We start from the raw sequence: 7,487 nt of genomic DNA, 5'->3' as shown, positions 1-7,487 counted from the left end.
CACACGCGTCAGCACGTGCGAACATACATATATATCCACATATATGTTTCGCTAAAGAAAATGTCAGAGTCTGTTTCTGATAAAAATTTAATGGAGATTTAATTAAACCAACAAATTTAGCCACGATCGTGATAGAATCGCGAAAATTAAACCGTTAAGTGAGAACCACCGTGCGCGTTCGAAACGTTCAAATGGTCCAGTTATGAGGATGAGGACACGAAAGGTTCTCATTGACGGATCCAAAAAGAACAATATTTAAAAAAGGTCATTTTTCGCCCACTAATAGAAACGTAAAAAACACAGCAAATCTGATAGATTTTGATTTGTTGAACACGATAGTGTTATTGGTTCCCTTAAAAATGTGAGGAACATTATTTTTCAGATGAAAGTCCTACTTTTTAGCTAAAATAAGGACTTTAACTTGAAAAATAAGAATGTTCTCCGAATTTTCAATGAAAACTAATAGCACCATTGTGTGCAGCTGATTGAAATTTATAAAATTCACTGTGTATTTTTTAAGTTTCTATTAATAGGCAAAAAATGGCCTTTTTTAACATTTATTCTTTGTCAGGAAAAGGTTATTGGTACGCCGTAAGCATTTTGTTTTAAGGGCAAATATTAAAAACAGAATATAAAGTTATTATTTAAATGATTGCATTGAAAAATATTATTTAAATGTATAATTCATAAAATTATTTATTTAAAATTATATTAATACAGGAAAAGTATATAATAAAACCTATATGTTTTTATATGTAGAAGTCTTTTAAATTAAAAAATATTTTTGAAATATTAAGATTGTAATTAAGCATTTCAAAAATATTAAAAATTACGTAACATTTTGCTATAAATATTTTGAAAAAAAGAAGAAGACTTCAAGGAGGGACTATGGCTCCCATGGCCCCCTTCGTAGATCCGCCAGTGAAGGCGTTACCTCAATCTCTACGTTGTTACAAAAGCATCTTTTCAGCGGAAATACATGCGACATCCGCTATCGTAACGCAGACAATTGTTTCGCGGTTTGAATTCAACGCGATCGATCTCTCGCGTTCCGGACATCTTGCACGGTTTTGGTCTCGACTCGGTAGCACGCCCGTAAAAAGAGAGAAAGAGAGAAAGAGAGAGAAAACGGGTGATATAGTCGCTACGTATATATAGGTATACAGGCACCTACATAAGAAAGACAGTGCACGAGCGACAGTGGGCACGAGTGAAGCTGAGAGCACGTCTATAAATAGGACCGAGAGCGAGATGAAGCCTCCTCTGCACTTCGCGGTATACCTTCCGCTGCTCTCCGTCTCACCGCGAGAAATCCCTCCGAGTGCTCTCTTCCTTTTTTCCCTTCTCCTTTTCTCTCTTTCTGTGTTTTGCCTGCCTTTCTCCGCGTCTTCCTTAACATCTCGCGCGCATCCTCTTCTTTCTTTATCTTAATAGATGTCTGTCTCGGCTTGGGGACAGTTGGGACAGTTTCACTATTTTTTTTTGTCTTCTTTTATCACCTTTTCTTCTTAGTAAAATCTTTTTTTTTGTGGAACGAACGTAAAACCTAACGAAAAGATATTTTTCGTCACAGACAAATCGAGACTGATAAATCGGGCCTTCAATCATATATGATCGACATTTCGGATAAAGGTAAATCGTCAGATATTTTAATAATAACAAAATCTTTCCTTCGATTTGAAATCTAAACACCTGTTGTCTTGCAGGACGAGCGAAGATTGGAACTTTCCAGGATATTCTCTGCTATCCGGAATTGAAACAATTCCATCGATTATTCGTTAAATAGCAAAGTATAGGGTAGCATTGCACGATTTTACACCACGATTTCGGGACAGGAGTAATATAATTCCCAGTATTACACGGACCGGTCGAGTTCTATGATATTTTCCAGAATTAGCGTGTGTTGATATTAAAGTGAAAAATCCCGACGGTGAGCGGCAAGGGAGAAGAGAAGAGTAAACCGGCCGGGGTGTCGTTACTCCGGGTTGCGTCGCAGCTCGCAGCATCCGCGAAGGCTCCGCTAGGGGTTAGGGTCACGTCACGGCGAACGGAACGGAACGGCGCGGTGCGGCGCGGTGCGGCACAGCGGGGGAAGCAGGAGAAAAAGAGTGTGAGAGAGAGAGAGAGAGAGAGAGAGAGAGAAAGGGAGAGACGGCGGGGAGAGTTCATTGAGCAACGGCACGTGTACGCGAGATAGAGAGTGCGGCTGCGATATGAGGTGGGATAAGAGGGTGGGAGGGAGTATGGCACTCGGCAGCCGCGACTCGAGCGGCAGCGGTAGGGCGAAAAGGGGTTGCCAAGCGACCATAACCGTGGGTTGCCCTTGGAGACTAGTTGCGTCACTGCAGCGTCGCATGACGTCACGCGACGCCACTGCCCTTGACCGTCGGGGATGACACTGGGGAGAGCGTCCTGGCGACCCTGCCTGCAACTCTATCACCCTTCCACCCTCCCGTCATTCACCCTGACACTGAGATACGCAGGGATTCAAGTCTATATATAGAAGCGGACTAAACGCACGCATACAGACGTACACACGAGAGCGTCAGAATACGCTATGCACGCTGATACGTACGCGACGCACGGCGGCTCATCTTTCGATTGGGACTCTCGCGCTGGAACGCAAACCAGCAGCCCCTGATACGCATCGCGTATCGCGATGTGTTTTGACACGCGACTCGAAATAGCGTCAGCTCACCTCTTGCCGTCGCTATTTTCAGAATTACGGTGCCGCACGGTTATTGTTACGTCGGCGAGATAGAGAAAGAGGGTGCCGGCGCGGCGGGTGCGACAAGCATTCGCGAAAGCCCTTGTCGGTAATCGATTGACGCGAGTTTACACATCGCGTGCAATATTTATAGAATGATGCGCGGGGCTTGTTTAACGTAATGCGGGCTCACTTAATGCAATTCCCACACTTGTCAATGACGGTAACCGCTTCATCCGTGACGACTTTTTCATTTTTTCTCATTATTTTTTTTTTCGCTTACTCTTCGTTATCATTCGTCCACGTCCGCGTTTCCAACCGGAGATTATAAAAACGCGCCGATTATCGAGAGTTTCTCAGTCTTTCCAGATTTTTAATAGATAACTTATTGACGAAAATTTTGGCTGATGAACGTAGGAATGGTGATTCTAAGCAATGAATTTTATTTTTTTTTAATTTAAATTAATTTGATAATACTAGGCTCAATTGAATAAACAACTAATTTAAGGAAGTTCTTCAGTTATTTCACATAATATAAGGATTTAATTAAACATTGAGAATAAATTTGTAATTAATGTAACATTCTGAATTTTTTCAGATTTTTTTGACCATATAGTTTTCTTTAAATAATTTTCTAAAATAGCTTGAATTTTTATCAGGAGGGTTTTAAGTAATTTAATTGTAAATAAAATATAAAAATTTTGAAGAGTTATATGGATATTAAAGAATGAAATTTAAAAAACATTTTGGAATTAAAAAAATAAAATTTTACCGTATCATTTTCATATAAGAATATGAAATGTTCATCAGTTTTCTTTATTTAAATATGACGTCACTAGTGAAAACATTAATTCTAGAACTTAATTAATTAATTTAATTAATTAATTCTAGAACTGTCAATATCTAAATTAAATTTAAATAATTAACTATAAACAATTTTTCTTTAACATTTTTCATTAAAATGTTCATTTTTATTATAAAGAAAATATTTTTTAATAACAAATTATAGTTTTACTGCTTAAATTTTATTCATTATTTATTTTTCAGATGGCAATGGCATAATTTTGTATTCTTTGTGCTCTCGTATTAAAATAAGAAAACTTACATGATGCCTTTTCAATTTTTTTCAAAAAGAGGCTATGAGCCGAAGTTAGGTGTTCATGTTATTATTAAGCAAATCTTGTCATATAAAAATGTTTCTTCTTTATTTTTTTTATTACAACAAATGCAAGGTACATAGAAAACTAAGGTTTCAATCAGGACGTGTTGAAACTGTTCTGCTCTCCTAATCGTTGTTTTCCCTAACTGGCGAGAAATTATCCCTTTCCTCTCGTCGTAATTATATTATAAAAAGTCAAGATAATAATGGCTATAATCAATCGCTTTACATAGTTACACAAAGGATATTGATTAATTACATATATAAATTAATCTAATTTCGAAGAATATATTCATACATCGAAAATCCATTGATAAAATTTAATAAAAATATGATTATATCGTTTAATTTCCATTCTTATGCAGTCTGCTGATCGAATAAACATTTCTGTATGGAAAAATATTTATATTTCACCGTACAGATAATATCTAATACACATTCCACAGGTGCACCTTCTATAAATATTAAAGATATTTAAAAACATGTTATTTACACGCGGCATCCTGCGAGAGTATAGAAATAACCGTAGAATATATTATAAAATGCGGACGTCAGTATCGGGTTGATGAATCAACATTCGTCAATTTCATACAAAGTATTTTACTTGTTTGCTTAAGTTGCATGTTTACTTAAGTAACAAGAATATCGAAACAAGAATAGCGAAAGGCAAAAGCCATTTTATATATCTAAATATAAATTTCAATTACAAAATTTTTAATAATATAACAATTAATAGAAATAATCCTATTTTTGGTCAAAGCGAATCTTAGTGTTTAATAATATTAAATGCAAATTTTGCAAATACATTATTTCAATTTTATAAACTGCGCGCCGATAAGGTTCGTCGTCGGACTTGAAACGCAATCACAAACTGAAGCTGAAATTAATATATGTAAATCTCAAATTAGATTAATCATCTTTTTAATAATTTTAATAATTTTTAATAATTTTAATAATAAAATTAATAGTCATCTCAAAAACCTTAAATAATAATTTATTACAAAAAATATTCCTCAGTCTGGATATGAATCTCAATTAATTAAATAACTTTTCAAATGTAAAATACATGCATTTAAAAAACAATTTTGCAGTTTTCAACATATCTCCCATGCAGGATTACTTCCGCCATGTAAATTATGCGATACCTATCAGCGGCGATGGATTATCTACCCACGCATAATTCATACTTATCTCGGCTATTTGATAAATATGTTGTAATACGAAAATGTTCATCAGATATCGCAATTATTTGGTGGATACATATATTTTACGCGTAAAATGTTCAGTAAAAAGAGAGCAAAGATTCTTTATCAAACTTCGTACGTTTATATTTCGGGAATTATTGGACATGTTAATTTTGATCGGATAGAAAGTACGCAAAATATCAAAATACATGTATTGTATTTCAAGCAAAAGCGTTATAATATTTCAAGCGCTTTGAAAGCACACCTTTGATATTTTTCTCGATTTTCGAAATACTTCTCGAAAAAAAAAATTATTTTGCGACACGTTTAATTTTATGATCTAATTCATTTCAAATGCCAGAGCTTTAACTGTTCGTTCCAATAAGCTTTAAGCTCTGACATTACATTTGTTAAACAATAAATTTTTCAAGCGTATTAATTGACTGTAGGATAGAGAAGTATTCGGATCTCTCTATCCTACAGCTAATAGACTTAAAAAAATTTGGCGTATGACGAAAATGGACAAATGTATTAGGTGTATCGAAAAGTTCCGTCCGTTTTTATGCAAAAAAAAAAGTATAATTATATTTAAGAAATAAGATGAAAATGTACATCAATCAAAATATTGTCCATCGTTAGCGATGACTTTTTCCCATTTTTTGGGTAGTAAGCGAATTCCGCGGCGAAAGAATGACTCATCTTTTGAGGCTATCCACTCAGAGACCCATTTTTCGACATCTTCATAAGAATTGAAGTGTTCCTCTGCAAGTGCGTATGCCATCGATCGAAACAAGTGATAGTCGGAAGGGGCACAGTCTGGTGAATAAGCCGCATGGGGTAGCACTTCCCAGCGAAGTGCTTCTAACATTTCCTTAACGAGTTTTGTGACACGAGGTCGAGCGTTGTCGTGAAGCAAGATCACTTTATGCTGTCTCGTTTCATATTCTGGTCGTTTTTCTTGCAATGCTCGGCTCAAACGGATAATTTGTTCTCGGTAGAGATTCCCTGTGACTGTTTGACCAGATTTCAACAGCTCATGGTACACTACACCCTGTTGATCCCACCAAATACAGAGCATTGCCTTCTTTCTGTAGATATTCCGATTTGGCATCAATGTCGATGGTTGGCTTGGATCGCAAATGATTTTTCGGCGTTTGGGGTTATCGAAGTAGATCCACTTTTCATCACCAATCACAATTCGGTGCAAAAATCCCTTTCTTTGTTGCCTAGCAAGCAGAATTTCGCAGGTGGTTTTTCGTCTTTCAATGTCTCTTGGCTTCAGTTCATATGGGACCCATTTTCCTTCCTTGTAGATCTTTCCTAAGGTTTTCAAACGATCGGAAATAGCAGATTGAGAACAATTTAATGTTTCTGCAAGTTGTTTTTGCGTTTGACATGGGTCTTCATCCACCAATGCCTGCAATTCTTCGTCTTCAAATGCTTTTGGCCGTCCAGAACGCTCTTTGTCCTCCACATCAAAATCACCACTTTTAAAGCGTCGAAACCATTCTCTGCATGTTTTATCAGAAGGAGCACTATCACCATAAACTTCTACAAGCATTCGATGAGCTTCAGCTGCAGTTTTCTTCCATTTGAAGTAAAAGATTAACACTTCGCGCCAATGACGCTTATTTGGCTTAAATGTCGACATTTTTCGATGCGGTAAAAAGTAATGTTATTGATGTAAACATATACTTTTATATACTGAATTTTATTGACAGATGGTAAAACTAAAAAATTAAGCTTGGTTTAGACATTAGAATTATCGACAATTCTAGCTATAGCTACTCGTCGCTAGATGGACGGAACTTTTCGATACACCTAATAATATTGGCCTCATACATGTCCGTTCTAAACCATGAAACAGAAATAATTAGATGCGTTCGATTCCGAGACCCGAAAGTGACTTCATGTTAGCAAGCCGCGTAGAGATGGCGGTTCAGTATAACATTTCCGAATTAGATTTATCATAATTGTCAATTAAAATACTGAATTTATATTTGTATTGCTCAATTTAATTTTGTATAACATAATTTTCTAAATGTTATATTGGGTCATCTAAAAAGTATCCGCGGTACTTTGTCACTAGATATATGACCATCAACACACATCTAGTGACAAAAAACCGCGGATACTTTTTAGATGACCCAATATATAGAAGTATCCAATAAAAAAGAACTAATCCGGAAATTAAATACCGAGTGTATCTACGCGCGTATTTTGGACAACTTAAACTCGTCAACTTTTAAACGCAGTTTCCTTTGAAATTAAAAAGTAAATATTTTCTTCTGTATTTATCTTCTTACTTGATTATATATAACATAACTTCGACATAAAATAAACAACATGTGTCGAAAGAATAGGGGGGAAATTAAAAAATGTATGTTTCATAGTTTTAATGTATATATCGAGATGGAATTGTGACGTAATTGGTGGC

Source organism: Acromyrmex echinatior, chromosome 1 (assembly GCF_024713525.1).
Source record: "Acromyrmex echinatior isolate Ae372 chromosome 1, ASM2471352v2, whole genome shotgun sequence".
Lineage (NCBI taxonomy): Eukaryota > Metazoa > Arthropoda > Insecta > Hymenoptera > Formicidae > Acromyrmex > Acromyrmex echinatior.
This window is presented reverse-complemented; position numbering follows the sequence as displayed.